The sequence below is a fragment of the Canis aureus genome, chromosome 4, assembly GCF_053574225.1.
Source record: "Canis aureus isolate CA01 chromosome 4, VMU_Caureus_v.1.0, whole genome shotgun sequence".
NCBI classification, from domain to species: domain Eukaryota; kingdom Metazoa; phylum Chordata; class Mammalia; order Carnivora; family Canidae; genus Canis; species Canis aureus.
Window position 1 is genome coordinate 76,528,845 of NC_135614.1, and position 21,439 is coordinate 76,550,283.

General features: G+C 37.7%; 1 protein-coding gene and 1 long non-coding RNA gene across 22 annotated transcripts in view; one reads left to right on the forward strand and one right to left on the reverse strand.

The window, feature by feature from the left end:
• The window catches only part of LOC144313027 (uncharacterized), a 196,180-nt gene that overhangs the window by 87,477 nt on the left and 87,264 nt on the right, over window positions 1-21,439 (forward strand). For 12 of the 21 annotated variants that reach the window (XM_077896309.1, XM_077896315.1, XM_077896316.1 and 9 more), the window contains one exon: window positions 8,156-8,298. The exons of 4 other annotated variants lie outside the window; for them this stretch is intronic. The gene's annotated coding sequence lies outside the window, so the exon portion shown is untranslated. Of the gene's footprint in view, window positions 1-8,155; window positions 8,299-17,408; window positions 17,654-18,790; window positions 19,352-21,439 lie in introns of those variants that run through there. 5 more of the 21 variants (XM_077896313.1, XM_077896320.1, XM_077896321.1 and 2 more) reach the window with 3 other exon arrangements.
• Window positions 1-21,439, reverse strand: part of LOC144313028 (uncharacterized) — a 129,057-nt gene that overhangs the window by 87,397 nt on the left and 20,221 nt on the right. The gene's annotated exons all lie outside the window — the stretch shown is intronic.

Genomic DNA, 21,439 nt, shown 5'->3' on the forward strand with positions numbered 1-21,439 from the left:
ACCCTGTATGTTATTTCAGCAGGAGGCTTGCCTGATCCCCTGCACTAAGGTGGACCTCCCCAGTGCATGTCCCCCTAGCCTACTACCCATTATACTTTAGTCATAATTAGTCATTTAATGTCTCTTCTCCCCTTTAGGCAGGAAAAGCACAGGAAATAAATTTATCTCTTTCACTAAGGATATTTTGTGTCTAGAATATAATGTCTGATTTACTATCAGTCTGCAAACCCCATTTGTTAAATTATTGAATGCATGCTGCTATTTTCAGTGTTGCTTTATAACTTTTGTTTGTTTGTTTCATAACTGTTTGGTAAATGATCATTCCATACATTAGGAGTGAACTCATGTAGTGTGTATGTTGGATGTAATAGATATGACATTTATTCCTTAAAACCACCCTCTGAGAAAAATATTATTTTTAACAAATATTTTATTTATTTATTCATGAGAGACACAGAGAGAGAGGCAGAGACATAGGCAGAGGAAGAAGCAGGCTCCCCATAGGGAGCCTGATGCAGGACTCGATCCTAGGACCCCAGGATAATGACCTGAGCCAAAGGCAGATGCTCAACCACTTACCCAGGTGCCCTGAAAAATATGATTCTTATCTTCATTTTACTAATGAGAAAACTGAGGCACCAAGAAGGAAGGTACTTCTTAGGATCATACCATTAGGAAGTGGTAGGATTCACTCTCAGGCAGTCTGGCTCCAAATTCCACAGTCTTTACAACATAATACGGGACCTATGACCAAATCACCTTTAGGGTTTTAATAATTTCAGCCTCTCACAGAGTGCCTGCATTTTTACTGACTTTTATTCATAGCAATTATTGTTTTAATTTGCTTTTCTTTGATAAAAAGTTGAGATCGAATATTTGTTTCATTATTAGCTCATTGTGTTTCTTTAGGAAATTAGTACATGGTATCTCATTGTGGTTTTGATTTGTATTTCCCTGATGGCAAGTGATGCAGAGCAGTTTCTCATGTGCATGTTGGCCATGTCTATGTCTTCCTCTGTGAGATTTCTGTTCATGTCTTTTGCCCATTTCATGATTGGATTGTTTGTTTCTTTGCTGTTGAGTTTAAGAAGTTCTTTATAGATCTTAGAAACTAGCCCTTTATCTGATACGTCATTTGCAAATATCTTCTCCCATTCTGTAGGTTGTCTTTGAGTTTTGTTGACTGTATCCTTTGCTGTGCAAAAGCTTCTTATCTTGATGAAGTCCCAATAGTTCATTTTTGCTTTTGTTTCTTTTGCCTTCGTGGATGTATCTTGCAAGAAGTTACTGTGGCTGAGTTCAAAAAGGGTGTTGCCTGTATTCTTCTCTAGGATTTTGATGGAATCTTGTCTCACATTTAGGTCTTTCATCCATTTTGAGTTTATCTTTGTGTCTGGTGAAAGAGAGTGGTCTAGTTTCATTCTTCTGCATGTGGATGTCCAATTTTCCCAGCACCATTTATTGAAGAGACTGTCTTTCTTCCAATGGATAGTCTTTCCTCCTTTATCACAATGAGATACCACCTCACACCAGTGAGAATGGGGAAAATTAACAAGGCAGGAAACCACAAATGTTGGAGAGGATGCGGAGAAAAGGGAACCCTCTTACACTGTTGGTGGGAATGTGACCTGGTGCAGCCACTCTGGAAAACTGTGTGGAGGTTCCTCAAAGAGTTAAAAATAGACCTGCCCTACAACCCAGCAATTGCACTGTTGGGGATTTACCCCAAAGACACAGATGCAATGAAATGCAGGGACACCTGCACCCCGATGTTTATAGCAGCAATGGCCACAATAGCCAAGCTGTGGAAGGAGCCTCGGTGTCCATCAAAGATGAGTGGATAAAAAAGATGTGGTTTATGTATACAATGGAATATTACTCAGCTATTAGAAATGACAAATACCCACCATTTGCTTCAACGTGGATGGAACTGGAGGGTATTATGCTGAGTGAAGTAAGTCAGTCGGAGAAGGACAAACATTATATGTTCTCATTCATGTGGGGAATATAAATAATACTGAAAAGGAATATAAGGGAAGGGAGAAGAAACGTGTGGGAAATATCAGAAAGGGAGACAGAACGTAAAGACTGCTAACTCTGGGAAATGAACTAGGGGTGGTAGAAGGGGAGGAGGGCGGGGGGTGGGAGTGAATGGGTGACGGGCACTGGGGGTTATTCTGTATGTTGGTAAATTGAACACCAATAAAAAATAAATTAAAAAAAAGGAAATTAGTACATGTATGTTTTAATTGTTGGAGATAAAGGAAAAAGAAGGACCAAGAAATAGGCCATTGTTCAGATAGAACAACTAACTAACTAAGGAGTTGCTTTGAGGGGCTCGGAAGCACAGGGGAAGTACCAACAACAAATGTCTCTATTTTTAGGGTGGTAATTAATTTATCCTGGAAACCAGTGCTCTTCAGAGAGGAAAGAGGCACTGTGCTAATGACATCAGACTATAGGCATCAACCAGGACTATCCCAGGCAAACTGGAATATAGAGTCACCTTACCTAATTTTTGCCATAGCATCAGGCTGGTTCTAATTCTGAACCGTGGTGGCTGCTACTGGTTACCCCAAAAAGTTTTATTCAGCATATCATGTGGGCCATGTTCATTTTTCTAACATTCCAGTCATTGCACAACTATTTGTACTGTCTTCTTCAATATGTTCTCTTAGGAGACTACAACCTATTCGAATGATGCTGCAATTGTTCAAAATATTTTTGTAATTCTGTCTGGTATCACCTTCTAATCTATTTAATGGTTTTTTATTAAAAAATCAATTTAAACACATCTTATTAATCTTTTTTATTCCAGTTAGCTCCTCACCAGTAGAAACACTTTATATTTGCAGAATTCAGTGAAATGGAATTAGATTCTAAAGCTCAAAATTACCCTTAGAGGAGGAAAATTCACTACCATTGAATCTATTCAATAGGTCACTACTCAGAAAAAAAAGACTGAAAAGAAATATTAACCATGTTTATCTTTAGGTTTTAGAATTACAAGTAAAAATTCAGAAAACAATACACAACAAAACAAAATCAAGCTTTCAATATGAATATGTATTATTGTTGAGAATATTTTCATTTAATTTTGTTTTTACATACAATGCTTCAGGTAATTCCAAAGAAGAATTTCTCAAATATGTTACATAATATTACCATTTGGAGAATATGTGTACAACTTGCAAAAGTGATTACTTTGCACACATTTAGATGAGTACATTCTGTAATGTTTGTTTAAAAAATAATCCACTACTTTGTAATCATGTTTCTATTTTAGATATTTTCATGAATATAAGTCATGACATGGATTCTATGAGAGACAGGATTTTAAAAATAAGAGAAACAAACATTCAAGAAATAAGTAGATGACACTTAGGGTCAGGGCATGTAGCCAGCTGCCTGGGGAGTAGTCTCCACAGCTGCACTCCTCTCTCTAGTAGTGACACAGAGCAGCAACAGTGGTTCATCTAGAAGTTCTACCTGGTGATAAGCAATTTAGAGACTGAGAACAGCTTTATCATACAAGTTTTATGGAATGAAAGCAAAGGATAAAAGTTCCAATAATTTGCCTGCTTTGGTAGTGTAATGATGGACTGCTGAGCTTTCAGACCAGAGCATTGAGAGGACATACACAGACGACCCACATCAATACACATACATTTTTGTCAACTGTACAACCAACTAAAACAGCCATGCCCTCAACACAAACTACCCCATAAACCAAGAGCTAATTAAATACAAACAGGGTTGTTATCACTCACCAGTGGCTGGAGTGGTGTATGGTAAGGGTGTTCTGAGCAAGAGTGTCCATGTCAATAATAAGACTTTCTATGAAGAACTTTCTGAAACTTGTTGATGAGAGAATGGGAAAGGGAAGAAGGGGTGGGCACTGACTGTGGCTGGTGGCTGAGAACTCGAGGCCACCCAAAGGCAGCGGTAACATATGTTGAAGGAGGCCATTTTACCAACTCCTTTTGAGCCAGGGCCATGTTCAGAGCAGATGTTCTTATGTGACTGCTGCTTTCTCTGTGGATGAATATTGGGCTGGGCTGTGAAGGAGGTGGGGACAGTGGGAAGCCAAAACTGGTTCCCCTCTCCCTGTGGAAAGGAGAAGCGTGCTGCCCGTTGTAAAAAGAAAACATTATAAAGTGCCTGTTTATGTGCTAAAGTAATTTCTAATTACTGGAGGCTGGGAACGTGGTCTGGTGTGGTTAAAGGAGGGCACTCAGCACCAGGACAGTGACTATTCTGTTCTCTTCTCTGCCCTTAGCCTCCTCATGTGACTGGCTGCAAGTCACCTACCTCCTTTCCCCTCAGAACTCCCACCTAGATGATTTGGGTAAAACTTCCCATTCATCCAGCACTTGGCATCTGGCATTCTCAAGCCCTTTAAAAATGTAGACTAATTAATAGTATCCCTTTGAGACTGGAAATTACTATTATGAAGATGATACTTTTAGTTGACAGTGATTAGAGACACACGGAGTTTAAATGATTTCCCTCCAGGAGTTAGAATCCCTAAATGTGGGTAAGAGCTAATCTTGGGCTATCACCACTCAACCCCACACCCTGGCAGACCACACCAGGGAACTCACAGGGTGCTTTGAGGATAAATGAGTTATTTACTCAACCTTTAAGGCAACTCAGATTAGGTGTTAAAGAAATACAAAGCAATTCTAATACAGATGGGGGCTTTATTTTCACAAAGCCGCATTAGTTTTGCTAAAACCCTTAGCTCCCTGGGCAGAGCTCCTTCCTGGTCATCTCCTTTCCACTGGAGGCTGTCACAAGGACAAACTGTTAAAACTAGATTGAATTATTACTCCCTCATTTTAGTTGTAAACTTTTCAAAAAATTACAACATAGTCCTTGAAAAATAAAGTTTAAGTAATCAAAAATTACACAGAATAAAGAAAACAATACTTCTTCAACCCTTGTCCTATAGCCACCCCCAACAACCCCAATCATATTTCCCAGTGCTAAACACTGTCCGCTTTCTTCTCTGTCCTTCCAAGCAATCCTAGCATTAGTTATAATACTTAGGAGGCTGTGTAGCCTGACTGCTAGCTCCATGATTTCCTAGCTATGTAATATTGGTCAAGGTCACTCACCTCTCTTGAGCTTCAGTTTGCTCATCTGCAAAGTGGAAATAATTATAATGCCTATCTCACGTGGATATTTAAAGATTAAAGAAGATTCCTCTCCATACAGTTAAATAAATGTAAACTATAGTTTTAGGAATATATGCAGTACTTTATCTTACAGAATAGGATCATTTTGGGGCACCTGGCTCACTCAGTTGGTGGAGCATGTGACTCTTGATCTTGGGGTTGTGAGTTTGAGCCCTATTTTGGGTATAGAGATTACTTTAAAATAAAGAATAGGATCATTTTAACTGATCCTATTTTGAGTTTCACAAAGTGACTTTTTCACCCAACCTTGTGCCATCACCAAAGGATTTCTCCCACATTAGTTTGTAAAGATGGTCATATTCAGAATAGTGACAGCCTGACCCAAACATTTAGCAGTCAAGAAGAATACATTGAACAATCAGAGGAGATGTGAGGCAAAACCAGCAGGTGAATACCAGCCAAATATCAGTGATATCTAGGGAGCAACCTTATTCTGTTTAAATCATCCCTTTTGTTTCTATAGAATGTTTAGTCATTTTTAATAGTGCTTCAAACAACATGCATGTATATTTTTTATTGGTTCCTTGCTTAATTCCTATATGTCAAGGACCCTGCTATATATGGCTTCTATACTTTGAAATGATTAAGGATTACTTCAGGCACATTACATGGCCAACATTTTTTAAAGTTCCATGTGTGCTTTGAAAGGTTGCATATTCTGCAGTTGTGTATGCACATTTTTTATATAGCCATAAAGCAAGTTTCTAAAAACGTGTTGTTCAAATTTCTATTACTCCACTGAATTCTGTTGCTGCTTCTTTTTTTAAAGATTCTATTTATTTATTCATGAGAGACACAGAGAGAGAGGCAGAGATATAGGCAGAGGGAGAAGCAGGCTCTCTGCAGGGAGCCTGATGTGGGACTCGATCCTGGATCCTGAGATCACAACCTGAACCCAAGGCAGATGCTCAACCACTGAGCCACCCAGGTGTCCCTGCTACTGCTTCCATCAATCATGGAGAGCAGTATACTAGAGATTTTCCACTATGATTGTGGATTCTTCTATTTCCACAATAGAAGCTAGACTAAATGATAATTTACAATTATCTTTACAGGTAATTCAAAGTCTACAACTGCCTCTTCATAAATTAACTGGTTTAGTTTTGTCTACATTGTAGTCCATAAACAAATTATAGTACCAATGGTTATTTTAGATGCTACATGGCTCAACTTTAAAAAAAATTCTAATAAACAGTTCACTACTTAGTGTGCATTAGAAAAAAATTAGAAAACTAGCACATCAAACTCAAAATTTCGGGATCTACTGCTTAAAATGAAATAAAACTAATTATTTAAAGTTTTTAAAAGTCAATTTTAAAAAAAATTTAGAATATAAAGTTACCAATTACTCTAGAATATGGCAAATATCTTGAAGATAGTTTATAAAAGACTGAGGTGTGAAAGACCTTGAACTAGGTAATAAAGAAAAACCTATAAACACAACAAAAGGCACATCTTTAAATTGCTGGACTGCTCTGTATATTGCGGGCACACAGTAAATATAATGATGCCTCCTTATAAAGCAGCGGTAGAGTCTGGGACTAATGCCAGTGTTGTGGACTAATAATAGTTTTAAAGTTTTGACTTAGTTTTACCAACTTTTTTTGCAGATATGATTTCAAATATTATCTAGGTGTACTTAATTATGCTTTTTCAATGGATAATATTTACCTTGAATATATTTACATGTTAGAAATTCTTCCTTTACTTATTTAATTAATTATTTGGCTAAAAGCACCAAGTTCAGATTATCGATTTGTCCCCTTTGCTTCTGGTTGTTGGGCTATTCCACCAGCTTTTGGTGGATAACAAAAATGAAGGTGTTGGTCAAAGTTTTGGTTTTAGATCACTTGTGTATGTTGATTTGTTCTTCTTAAGGCCACTAACACAAGTAATAGAGCATTATGAAGAGTCTGATACTTTTAACTGAAAAAGCTTTTGGCTACAATTCTCTAATAATAACACTTATATCTTTATAGTCTTTAAAGTTACAAAGCACTTTCACAGACACTGATTAAATTAATCTTCACACAGGGGATCCCTGGGTGGCTCAGCGGTTTGGCGCCTGCCTTCAGCCCAGGGCGGGATCCTGGAGACCCAGGATCAAGTCCCATGTCGGGCTCCCTGCATGGAGCCTGCTTCTCCCTCCTCCTGTGTCTCTGCCTCTCTCTCTCTCTCTCTCTCTCTATGTCTATCATAAATAAATAAAAAATAAATCTTTAAAAAAGTTAATCTTCACACAACCTTGTGAAGTAGGTAGAGTGTTGTAATACAGTATGTGAAGGTGCCCTGGGAGGATTGAAACTAGAGAACTATCTTCTTTTGAAGCTAGAGAACTGTCTTTTAGGACATTTAAAGCAGCCAGTGCATTTCAAGAGAAGATGGGTTTTATCTTTAGGGGAAGTCCTTTAGTTCTGGGAGGCGTTGTTGTCAAGCAGATATAAGGCAATACCTCATAGGCAATTCTTTGGAAAACCTGGTAGATTGAAATGTTAAGAACTTGGTTTCATAGTGTAAAATGAGTCTATTAACATGACTGTAACATCAAGGATTTGGACAATTTTTAAAATTTGTTTTCAGATCCCTTTTGCTAAAAAATATTATTTGTTCTTGGGAAATGTGTCTGTATCCTTGCATAAGTACTGACTGGCTCATAGAAAAGGGGCAATTGGCTGATGGTGAAGAAGAACAAGCAAGGTTGACATCTTTCACATCACCTAAATGATAGATTAAGAAACGCATCAAACATGAATGTGGAATACACTAGCTAAGTCAGTGATTTCTCAAACCTGGTGTCATGAAGGGCTTTAACACCCTAGGCTTCAGCCTTTGGTACATATACTGTGAACTATTGTGGTTGCCATGTCCATAATAAGTGGCCCAGGCCACATTTTGGAGGTAGGGGGTTAGCATTTCCCTGAAGGAAATGACCTTCCTATCATGATGCATCCTAGGAAAGAAAACAGAGCCTGTGATGATGCTTCTCCAACATGCCCACTGATCACGACTGAACTGGCTTCACATTTCAAGGAAAGCTTGACAGGAGTTATACAAGTAATCAGTGTGGGTGTGGGGACTTTTGGAATCATAAGCAAAGGTAAATTCACCATGAAACAAAAGAAGCTAATTATCAGGGTTTTTCCGTGTTGGGAGGGCCCTATCAATGTGTATGCGTGGTTACCTGTTTTTAAACATGCAAAGTAAAATATTTTTTGTATCATTTTTCTTACAGAAAATCCCAAAATTATGTCAATTTCATTCCCTACAGAATCTGAGTCTGTCCCAATTCTTAGGTAATCTGTGTTGAACTTTTGTTATTTCCAAGACTTTAGGAAAGTTCTGGTAAATATTTCAGCCCTTAGTGCCACCTTCGGCTCAGGGAGTGATCCTGGAGACCCGGGATTGAGTCCCACGTCAGGCTTCCTACATGAAGCCTGCTTTTCCCTCTGCCTATGTCTGTGCCTCTGTGTGTGTGTGTGTCTCTCATGAATACATAATAAAATCTTAAGTAAGTAAATAAATAAATAAATAAATAAATAAATAAATAAATAAATATTTCAGCCTGTCTTGGCAATTCTTTGGAGGAATTAAAGGGTACTGAGTCTATACTTGGGATGAAATTGCTAATGTTGTGGCAATATCCTGGAGAAGCCAGTTATGAGGTACAGTAGTTGACCAGCAAGCAGCAAGTAGACAGTGGGGATTGACTGTGGGCCAGTGCAAGAGTGTGCCTGGACCAGACATGCTTACCACCACTCTCACATATAATAGAGGGGAAGAAGCCTGGAAAGAAAACTTAATCCCACTATTTATGTACATAGGAGCTATTGGAGTTATATTCATTTTAGAGAGTAAGAAACTAAAGAGAACAGAAATGAAGCAAATAAGACTGAGATAATTTGTAGAATTAATCGGAATGGAGCCTAAGTCTTCTGATTTCATGGTCAGTTTCTACCATGCTGAAAGGAGTACCTTGAGGTTCAGAGGTTCCCATGTAGGAACTGAGCAAAAATAAAAAAGCATTAAGCGAATTTTAGTTGCTATTGTAGTGAGTTCTCACTTGTTTGTAGGAACAATTTGATGACATCCAGGATTCTTGTTTGAGCAAGAGTTTCAAAGTTCTGCTACTGTGTATCCACTGTCTGAATCCATTTTTAAGGAATTCAAAAGCAGGCAAAACTAATCCGAGGTGATAGCAATCAGAAAGTGGTTGAGGAGTGGGCCAGGGGCATTGATGGGAAAGATGGAAGAAGGGAACTTTCTTGTTCTATATAGATCTTATTACACTCATCAAACCTTATAAAACTGAATATGTAATAACTGTGTATATCATTGTATATTAATTAAACCTCAATGAATATATAAAATAAGACTAACCAAAACAGCCATAAAATTAAAAATTGAATTAAAACTCTTATTCTGCAGAGGCATGAGTAAAGATTCTCAGGACTCAGGGAAGTAAGATCTCTATTCTTCCTGTTGCAAGGGAAAATGTTTCCCCACATTACTGCGTGTCACGTATCTGTCTCCTTTTTATCTCTCACTGTCACTGGAGAACAATGCCATTGGCAGACACAGTATAGTTATCAGACAAACAATAATATTATTCCTGGAAAAATTGGCAAGTTGTTTTCTGCAAAATCCTTTCCCAATCATAGAGTTGCATTTCCTTTCCTCCTATTCTCTGATACTTCAATCTCTCTGCTGCATTTTTTAAAAAATAAACTCTAGCATGGTTCTTAATTCTAAGTGCTGTGTATTTCTGTTTTTCAGTGCTCTAGCTAAATAGGATTAATTCCAGGAAGTACAGATTTGGTTTTTTTTTTTTTTAACTCTCTTTTTTTGAAAAGTTTTACACTATTCGGAGTCTGTTTTTTAAATAAATGCATGTATTTTTCTTTTTTTAATAATAAATTTATTTTTTATTGATGTTCAATTTGCCAACATACAGAATAACACCCAGTGCTCATCCCGTCAAGTGCCCCCCTCAGTGCCCGCCACCCAGTCACTCCCAGCCCCCGCCCTCCTCCCCTTCCACCACCCCTAGTTCGTTTCCCAGAGTTAGGAGTCTTTATGTTCTGTCTCCCTTTCTGATATTTCCCACACATTTCTTCTCCCTTCCCTTATATTCCCTTTCACCATTATTTATATTCCCCAAATGAATGAGAACATATAATGTTTGTCCTCCGATTGACTTATTTCACTCAGCATAATACCCTCCAGTTCCATCCACGTTGAAGCAAATGGTGGGTATTTGTCGTTTCTAATGGCTGAGGAATATTCCATTGTATACATAAACCACATCTTCTTTATCCATTCATCTTTTGATGGACACCGAGGCTCCTTCCACAGTTTGGCTATTGTGGCCATTGCTGCTATAAACATTGGGGTGCAGGTGTCCCGCCATTTCATTGCATCTGTATCTTTGGGGTAAATCCCCAGCAGTGCAATTGCTGGGTCGTAGGGCAGGTCTATTTTTAACTCTTTGAGGAACCTCCACACAGTTTTCCAGAGTGGCTGCACCAGTTCACATTCCCACCAACAATGTAAGAGGGTTCCCTTTTCTCCGCATCCTCTCCAACATTTGTGATTTCCTGCCTTGTTAATTTTCCCCATTCTCACTGGTGTGAGGTGGGATCTCATTGTGGTTTTGATTTGTATTTCCCTGATGGCAAGTGATGCAGAGCATTTTCTCATGTGCATGTTGGCCATGTCTATGTCTTCCTCTGTGAGATTTCTCTTCATGTCTTTTGCCCATTTCATGATTGGATTGTTTGTTTCTTTGCTGTTGAGTTTAAGAAGTTCTTTATAGATCTTGGAAACTAGCCCTTTATCTGATATGTCATTTGCAAATATCTTCTCCCATTCTGTAGGTTGTCTTTGAGTTTTGTTGACTGTATCCTTTGCTGTGCAAAAGCTTCTTATCTTGATGAAGTCCCAATAGTTCATTTTTGCTTTTGTTTCTTTTGCCTTCGTGGATGTATCTTGTAAGAAGTTACTGTGGCTGAGTTCAAAAAGGGTGTTGCCTGTGTTCTTCTCTAGGATTTTGATGGAATCTTGTCTCACATTTAGATCTTTCATCCATTTTGAGTTTATCTTTGTGTCTGGTGAAAGAGAGTGGTCTAGTTTCATTCTTCTGCATGTGGATGTCCAATTTTCCCAGCACCATTTATTGAAGAGACTTTCTTCCAATGGATAGTCTTTCCTCCTTTATCGAATATTAGTTGACCATAAAGTTCAGGGTCCACTTCTGGGTTCTCTATTCTGTTCCATTGATCTATGTGTCTGTTTTTGTGCCAGTACCACACTGTCTTGATGACCACAGCTTTGTAGTACAACCTGAAATCTGGCATTGTGATGCCCCCAGCTATGGTTTTCTTTTTTAAAATTCCCCTGGCTATTTTCTGTTTATAAAGGAAATATACCCCTTTGGGATAAATGAATTTAATCCAAGATAAGCACTATTGAGTTTTATTTTTTAATATTTTATTTGTTTATTCATGAGAGACACAGAGAGGGGCAAAGACATAGGCAGAGAGAGAAGCAGGCTACCCACAGGGAGCCCGATGTGGGGACTCAATCCCGTGACTCCAGGAACACACCCTGGGCCATCTGAAGGCAGGCGCTCAATCGCGGAGCCACCCAAGCATCCCCACTATTGAAATTGAAACGTGCTTTTCTTCTGTTCTGTTCTATAGTTGATATCATGCTGCATACTCAAGTTTTCTTCACCCTTTTTTTTTTTTTAATTTTTTTTTTAACTTTTATTTATTTATGATAGTCACAGAGAGAGAGAGAGAGGCAGAGACACAGGCAGAGGGAGAAGCAGGCTTCATGCACCGGGAGCCCGACGTGGGATTCGATCCCGGGTCTCCAGGATCGCGCCCTGGGCCAAAGGCAGGCGCCAAACCGCTGCGCCACCCAGGGATCCCTTCTTCACCCTTTTTAACATAATATTATAATATAAGAATTTTTTGACACTATTAGAACCACTTTCTAATGCAGGCTATGCCTGATAATTATTGCTCCTTTATTTTCGAATTGGTCAAACTATTCTACCAACTTTCAGTTGATAATCATTTTCCTGTTACATCCATTAATAAAGCAGTGTTTGTCAACAGCTTTTTTTTCAAGTTCTATGTTAATCAAAATTGGGTAACATTTGTTCAAAATAATAGGCAGATTATGAGTAACCTGAGGGCAAGGATAATATTTTCTCCATCTTTGAATTCTCCACAGTGCCAACATATAGTAGGAATTAAATAGGCATTTGTAGATTGAATGAATGATGATCATTTGATGATATTTTCAGGATGGGGCACCTGGGTGGCTCAATTGGTTAATCATCAGACTCTTGATTTCAGCTCAGGTCATGATCTCAAGATTGTAAGATCAAGCTCTGAGTCAGGCTCTGTGCTGGAAGTAGCCTGCTTAAGAGTCTCTCTCTCTCTCTCTCTCTCTCTCTCTCTCTCCCTCTTCCCTTTCTCTGGCATTTTTTTCTTTGTCTCTCTCAAAAATAATAATAAAGACAATAATAACAACAACAGCAATAATAATATTTCCAGGAATCAAGACCTGAGCAGTAGGCGGATAACCTCAGTACTTATTACTTGTCTTCTAGAAGTAGAATGTACTGTACTGAGGAATCTCGAGCAAAAATAGAATAACTTTTAAACTAGTTCTCTGCTGTTCTGGATCCATAAGCCACCTTTTAACACCAGCATGAACTGTGCACTGGCACTGCTTAACAAACTTTGCTTAAAGATTTTACATGTTCTAGCCATAAGTTTTCTAGTTTTTTAAATCAGTTATCCCTGAATATAATTTGGAATGCATGACTTGTAATGTTCCTTTGTATTTTACCAGGTGGTTATTAATTCATTATCACAGAAGCCTTTTAGAACAGGAATTCAAGATATTTTAGAGTTTCTTTATTCATGCAATTACTAAATCTTAGAACATTTAGAGCCAGAGAAGCCTGAGTGATCATCTATATCAAAGTCTCTTTTTAAAGAAGAAGAAGGCAACCAATTGATTTACCAAGGTGTTTTAGCTAACCAAAGCAGCATTTTGACTTCCATTTTTAACAATGTACTGCCTCAAGTAGATCTGTTCTATGGTTCATTAAGAGTAACATGTTAAGAAAATATATTTCCACTTTTGACAAAATTACTAAGAAGATCAGGATAATGTGTATATATGTAATATATCTAGACTTAAACAAAATACTTGACAAAGTATTTTATCTTCGTGCTTTTATAAAACCAATATAAACTGGATGCTGGAACAATTTTTTTTTAGAGATTTGTTTTATTTCTTGACTTTGCAAGAAATAATACAGATACATAAATATGTGTAAAGCATAAAGATACAGCTTAATGGGTTATTATAAAATAGAGGTATGTGTAACTACCAACCAGATCAAGAAATAAAACATTATCAATTCGAAATTAAGGATATTATGAAAAATGGCCAGGTTTTTTTCATGCATCCTCATGTAACTATATATCCATTTCTGTTGAAATCACACACACATTATAACCCAGCAGTTCTGCTCCTATAATCATAATGTGTGTGCATCTTCATCTTTAGTAGATAATGCTAGTTTTCCAAATTAGTTTTATCAATTTGTTCTCACTAGTTATATATGAGATTTTCCGTGAGCAGTTTTTCCATTTCTGGTTAGTATTTTTTGCATCCTATTTAAGAAATCTCTTCTTACTATTTCTAAAATCTTTATTGTTTTGCTTATCACCTAATTTGGATTTTGTGTATGATATGTTACAGGATCAAATTTCTCTCTTTTCCATATGAACATTCAGTTGTCTCAGCAACAATAGTGAAGGCTGTGCTTTCCTCAGTGCTCTACAATGCCAACTTTTGCATGAGTTAAGTCTCTTTATATGGGTCTCTTCTGTAAGCCTTCTGTTCAAATAGATCTTCTGATCTATTTATCTCTTCAGACAATAACACACTGACAGGTTCTAGGGCTTTATAATACAGCTTCATAAATTGTAAGACAAGTCTTTCCTTACTGATTTATTCTCCAAAAGTTCATTGGTTTCCTTGTTATGAGGGAGTAAGGGAAAAGAGAAGGAGAGGGAGAGAGGCAAAGAAGGAAAGAAGAAAAGGGAAGGAGGAGGGAGGGAGAAGCTAAAGAAAAGAAGAGAGAGGGAATTTCCATAATCAGGAATGCTTTAAACAGGTTTATGATATGAAAGTGGACATTGTTGGTTTATGTAGCACTACTTCTGAAATCTTGAGTTTAGTATTTCCCAATTTTAGAATCTAAAAAATTCAGCTCAACCCAATATTATCTGTTAAACATCTACTATGTATCCAACATTGTAGTAGGTATTGTGAAGGGTTCGGAATCAAAATGAAAATATTCAGAGCTCGTTTATTATTTTTATTTTTAAGCTTTGAACTATGAGGATTAAGAAGAGTACTGAATTTCAGATTTTACTATAATTTCTCCACAAAAGAGACAACTAAATTCCTTCTAAATACCTTAAGCCTAACAGAAGTTAACCCTTAATACAATCAAGAAATTAAAAAAAAAAACTGAGCAAAAATAAAAACAAAAAACATATCCCAACAAACCATTTAAAAGATCTAGGGGATATAAGAGTCATGTACATTGTCTGATGCTGAAAATGGATCACCACTGGGTGTCAAAGCTGAAGCATTAGACCAATCATACAACTTCTTTTTTTTTTTTAATTTTTATTTATTTATGATAGTCACACAGAGAGAGAGAGAGGGGCAGAGACACAGGCAGAGGGAGAAGCAGGCTCCATGCACCGGGAGCCCGACGTGGGATTCGATTCCAGGCCTCCAGGATCGCGCCCTGGGCCAAAGGCAGGCGCCAAACCGCTGCGCCACCCAGGGATCCCAATCATACAACTTCTGGTAGATATTTCAGTCATTCTTAGGATTGATTTTAATAGGCATAATTGTCTATACTTTGTCTTTTAAAATCTTTAGAAAATTTTTCTTCAAAATAAATATATCTCAGAATATCAATGTAGAAAGCACATAGAAGTAAAGCTCCTCTAATTAACAGGTAAGACCTCCTCTCCAACCTGCCCCACCCTCTCTCTGCCACAACCTATAGCTGAGTTATCTCCAGGGCACCCTTGGGATCCATGCATTCCCAAAACAACTTACTAAAAATGAATATTCTGCATCAGTAATGACTATCTAAACTACTAAAATAAAAACTAATCTTGATTCAGAAAATTGGGTTGGTTTCTTCTTTTTTACTTCTAATCTGGTGCTGAGGACACTACACAGCTCCTAGTTCTTTAGTAGAACTAGAAACTATCCAAAGGAAAGTCTCTAAGGAAGTCAAGAAGGTCCACTTGGGAAGGCTTTTGTCTCTCTATTTCTTACTCTAATGAACATTTGTAGTCAATTACCCTACATCCCTGGTTAAAGTAGTCTATAGAACCATATCATATAGTATAGAACCCTGTATCATTATGTAACTCATGTTACAAGGCAGACAGGAACTGAATTTTAGATTGTCTTTCTTTCAGCACAGAATAGAAAATTTGTGACCCTATCCCCCTGATTTCAGAGCTAATGATTTGATAGGGCTTAACTAAACCTCAGGTAGCATAAAGATCTTCACAGGGAGGCATTTCCTCCTATATTCAGGAGAATACATAAACCTGCATCCAAGCAAGAAGCCTGTTGGATAAGTTCTCCAAAGGGAAAGTAATCTTATTCTGATTTCCCTCATCTTCCAATTTAAGGTAGGGCCTTTACTATTCCCTGGACCTTTTCCTAAACTAGTGTGGTGGTGAAACTGAGAAAGCATTAACAAATATGTGTAGGAACGGCAAAAAGAAGTGAAGAAAAATAGAGAAAGATATTGCAACAAGGAAAAGGGCAAAGAATCAAGCAAACATGCTCACCCTTGGACATGTAGTGACTTCTCTTTTCTATGCGGTGCCTCATTCTCCCTGCCTCCAGGTGGTGGCACTGGTGCTCTTTCTGCCTTACCCTGTAGGACAACATTCAGCTTGTCTCCCTAAAATAGGAGGAACTCTAGGAGGTAAGGAAATGAAGAACACTTGGCTGCTTATTATTGGGTCTATTGAAACAAAGCTTCTTGAAGGACCATTCCTTTGCAATGCATTGCCTTAACAAGGATGTAATAATCTGTGAGCAAGAGAAGAAAAAATGAAAGGAATTGGAACTATAAATGGAATGTAGCCTATGGATGGAGCATTCAGGGACAGAGGTGGAAGAGCTGCTCTAAATTTTTAAGGCCGTCTTAAAGATGGTTGGATTAAATCATTTATATCCTAAATTATGCATATTGTAGTCACAAACATAGATCAGTTTCTGTCATTCTCAAATCTATATAAACCTCCCCATACCATTACTGTACTTGGTATTCAACTTTGTAGATGGGAAGAAATAAACCATAAAGGTATCTTCTGACTTGAGCAAGGTCACATAGCAAGTTGGTGATAAAGTTCTCAGGAGTTCTGTACTACGTGAGCAAAGACACTAGATGATAAAGACACAGCTGCACAACTATGCTAGATTCTCACTTGTAAGTTTTCCTGGTTAAGATAAGATATTCTCTAACTATAGCATAGGTACTTTTGGACATATCCCTTGCAAATAAGCATTTTTATTTTTCTATGTTTCTAAAACAAAAGACTCAAACATAACAATGAATCTAAATTACAAAGAGACTATCTTGGGCTTTCAATGGTCCTGGAAAAATGATCACTAGTCTTATCTATCAAGCAAACATAATATACATCATGGCCTACACATAAAATAAATAGCATTTTTGAATACATCTATTTGGGGATTCCTCAGTAAAGCTACAGAGAAAAGATTTTAAATGAGCACTGTAGTAAAACACACAGAAACATTGGTCATGGAGACACATTGGTTTCTACCTCTTCCCTGGTCTCTATCAGACTATATGATTTGTGTAATCTTAATCTTTCTATACCTCCAATTCCATTCTCTGTAAAACAAATGACTGCAATCAGATTAATCTAACCATCATGATTCTGAAACCCTGTTTGTGAGTAAATGTTCCTCCACCTGAGATTGCTTCTAGCCAGAATTGCTTCTTCAAAATAATTTATCCTAAAACTATAATCTATATGAAAAGACACCCCAACTGGGTTAGATGTACCTGTCCACCTTTGACTTTCTCTGATTTTTCTTCACAGTATTGCAAGACCACTGCAACACACTGCAACAGTGTATAAACCTAATCTTTGGCCAGGAGTGTCCATGGAGTTAGTATATTTCATAGTGTACTTCTTTAAATTACTCATCATTTCCATGGCTACCTAGAATTCTGTGGTCAAATCTCAGTTTTTGCAGACAAAGAGAAAACAGAGTTAGAAGGGTCTAGAAACGAATGTCAGTTCCAGGAATGTATGTCATGCAAATCCTGCCACTCAACTCAGGTAAGAATGACCAGAACTCGCAAGGCAGACTGAAGGTGCATGTTTCACTGATAGCAAAAGATGTTTTTTGGTTGTTGTGTGTGGTTTTGTTTTGTTGTTGTTGTTGTTTTGCCAAATATTCGTTAGTCTTGGGCAGTATATTGCTAAGTCAACACAAGCTGTACTTTGTATGTGGTGTGTTCTCTTTTCAGGAAAAATTTTTTGCATCTGTAAAGGATTTGAATTGATCACTAAACAGTATTTCTCCTAAGGGAGCATACATATCTCAGAGTCCTATCCTGGGTAATTGACACCATCCTGTTCATAGTGACATAATACATTTCCCTTCTGTTACATAGCTTTGTGCTCTCAGGAACCATGAGGTCGCTGATTAGTGTTGGTTAAGGTTCATCCTGCCTATGTTTTTTTTTTATTATTATTTAATGAGAAGATAGGCAGACAAAAGATACTCTGTTCTGACTTCCAGAAGTCCATATTTAGCCAAAGGATTTGATCCAAATATGGTTGGATACTGATATATCTGAAAAACAGACCAATCACATGAGCACAAGTGATTTCAGATTTGTTAATGACTACCTGTTAAGAGTTTTGTGGCATCTTCTCTCTTACAGACACTATAATAAAAAGGATATTTGACAGAATCTAAAAATGCACCTATAAAGTAAAACTAAAGGGATATGTAAATTGTTATTGCTTGGATAATGGGTTCATTCCAGGTTTCTCAGAACTCATACTAACACTGTCCACAGTTAACTTCCCTTTTGGCCCCTTTTTCCTATTTTGCAAAACAAGCCATTTTCCTTTAAAATGAAAAGTTATGTCTAAAAAAGATGTTGCTACAGCCAGTGTCAGAGAAATTACCACCTGTACTCTCTTCTAAGATTTTTATGGTTTCAGATCTCACATTTAGGTCCTTAATCCATTTTGAATTTATTTTTATGTAAGGTCTAAGAAAGTGGTCCAGTTTCATTCTGTTGCATATAGCTGTCCAGTTTTCCTAGCACTATTTGTTGAAGAGACTGTCATTTTCCCATTGCATATTCTTGCCTCCTTTGTCCAAGATTAATTGACCATATAATTCTGGCTTTACTTCTGGGCTTTCTATTTTGTTCCATTGATCTATGTGTTTATTTTCAGCTAAATTAAAACTCAAGAAAAAACAAGTGTTGACAAGGATGTGGAGAAAAAGGAACCCTTGTGCACTGTTGGTGGGAATGCAAACTGGTACAGCCACTGTGGAAGACAATATGGAGGTTCCTCAAAAAATTAAAAAATAGAACTACCCTATCATCCTGTAATCATACTACTGGGTATTTACCCAAAGAATACAAAAACACTAATTCAAAAGGATATATAAACCCCTGTGTTTATTGAAGCATTATTTACTGTAGCCAAACTGTGGAAGCAGCCCAAGCGTCCATGGATTGATGAATGGATAAAGATGTGGTATACCTATACACAATGGAATATTATTCAACTATAAAAAGGAATGAAATCTTGCCATTTGCAACAATATGAATGGACCTAGAGAATATAATGCTAAGCCAAATGAACCAATGAGAGAAAGACAAATGCCATATGATTTCACTCATATGTGGAATTTAAGAAACAAAACAAATGAGCAAAGGGGAAAAAAGAGACAAACCAAGGAACATACTCTTAACTATAGAGAACAAACAGATGGTTACCAGAGGGGAGGTGAGTTGAGTGGTTGGGTGAAACAGGTGAAGGGGATTAGGAACACACTTGATGAGCATGGAGTATGGAACTGTTGGATCACTATATTGTACACCTAAAACCAATACAGTACAGTATATTACACCAGAATTTAAATTAAATTAGATTCTCTGTCCATACAAAAGTATGAATTTCTATTCCATTAATAATACCAAATTATTAATGTCTCAACAGAGATAAAGTGTTTAGAGCATTTAAAAATGACATAGGATCCTGGGGTGCCTGGGTGGCTTAGTTGGTTAAACATCTGCCTTTGACTCAGGTCATGATCTCAGAGTCCTAGGATCAAGTTCCACATGGAGCTCCCTGCTTAGCAGAGTCTACTTCTCCCTCTTCCACTTCCCCCTACTTATGCACTCTCTCTAAAATAAATAAAAAAAATGTTTTTTAAATGACATAGGATCATATTTTTACATCATAATTCAGATGTATTGTCATGCCTTCTATTTTGTCCATAAAATTTTTATAGGATCCAGTGTATCAACATGTTGGAATCACCTGAGGAGTTCAAAAAGCTACTGATGCCTGGGCTGCCTCCTAGACCAATTAAGCCAGAACTTCTAGGAGGTGGGACACAGGCAACTCTAGGTATCAAAGGCCTCCCTGGGTGATTCAAAGGCTGCTGAAGTTGTAAGCCACTGAGCTACAGTTCTCTTAATACCAAAGTGTAAATGGGGATCAGCCTACATGTTCTTTCCTTTACCAGAAATTTGCAATAAAAACTAAATTTCCAAATAAAAAAATTCATTTTAATTTAAAAGATCAGTTAACTATAAAAAATAAAATAAAGTGAAAAGTTATGGAAGGAATGTTTACAGACCTTCAATAATTTACATTCCCTGCAACCCTAATAGAAGTCTTGATGGCTTATGGCAGGAAAGCAGGGTAACTTTAAGCTCACCTAGGCTCTTCTAACCTCTATTTTATTTATTTATTTATTTATGATAGTCACAGAGAGAGAGAGAGAGGCAGAGACACAGGCAGAGGGAAAAGCAGGCTCCATGCACCGGGAGCCCGACGTGGGATTCGATCCCGTGTCTCCAGGATCGCGCCCCGGGCCAAAGGCAGGCGCCAAACCGCTGCGCCACCCAGGGATCCCTCTTCTAACCTCTAAATCGTAGTCAGGATTTGTTGGGTTTATGAGGTTTTAGACAAGTAAACAATGTGCAGTTTAACTCTTTTCTGCTCTCAACCTTCCCAAAACCTTGCTCTTTTTGAGGTTCTGCTTTGGTTAAATGGTTAAGTCATGTGGGTGAACTCCCACTTTGCATTGGAACACCAGAATGCTGATTTTTCAGACTCTATCCTCTTTCAATGCTCTGAGAAAGCATGTACTGATTTGCCAGACCAGGGCTTTTCAAATTTTTACAAGTTGCAGTTCTCTTTGCATAGACATAATCTTCCAAGGGCACCCAGTAGGCAAAGCAGGTAAACATCTGTTGAAATGCAGATAGAGAGCTCAGAGCTCCACTTGACCTAGCTTCACTTTTCCCCATCACCTCACAGTTGCCCATAAACCAGACTCTTGGAACTCTCAGGGTGGGCAGAACTCAGCTTGAAAACTATTATCCTACTCAAAAGTATTTCCTTCCTTCCTCTGGACTCCTATTTCATTCACTGTTCCCCTTATTTATTGATTGATTGATTGATTGATTGATTGATTGATTCATGCATGCATGCATGCATGCATACATTCATTCATTCATTTAGCAAATATTTATTGAGTATTAGCTGTGAATATCTGGCACTTAATTATGTATGGCCTGATATAATGCTTATCTAACTATATTGGAATTCTCAGTCTAAATGTCTACTTCCTCGTAGACTGTGGGTTCTTCCTTGGGTGCTCTGATCCTACACAGAAGTTGGAACATAATATATGCTTGATTTTCCCATAAATCCACAGGTCTCTGCTCAAATGGCACATGATTAAAGAGGTCTTTGCTGACCATCCAACCTAAAATCATACCTATTTCACCCTGTCTCCCTCTATATCCCAAAGCTACTTTTTCCTCATAGCACTTGTAACCACGTGATAAATTATATGTT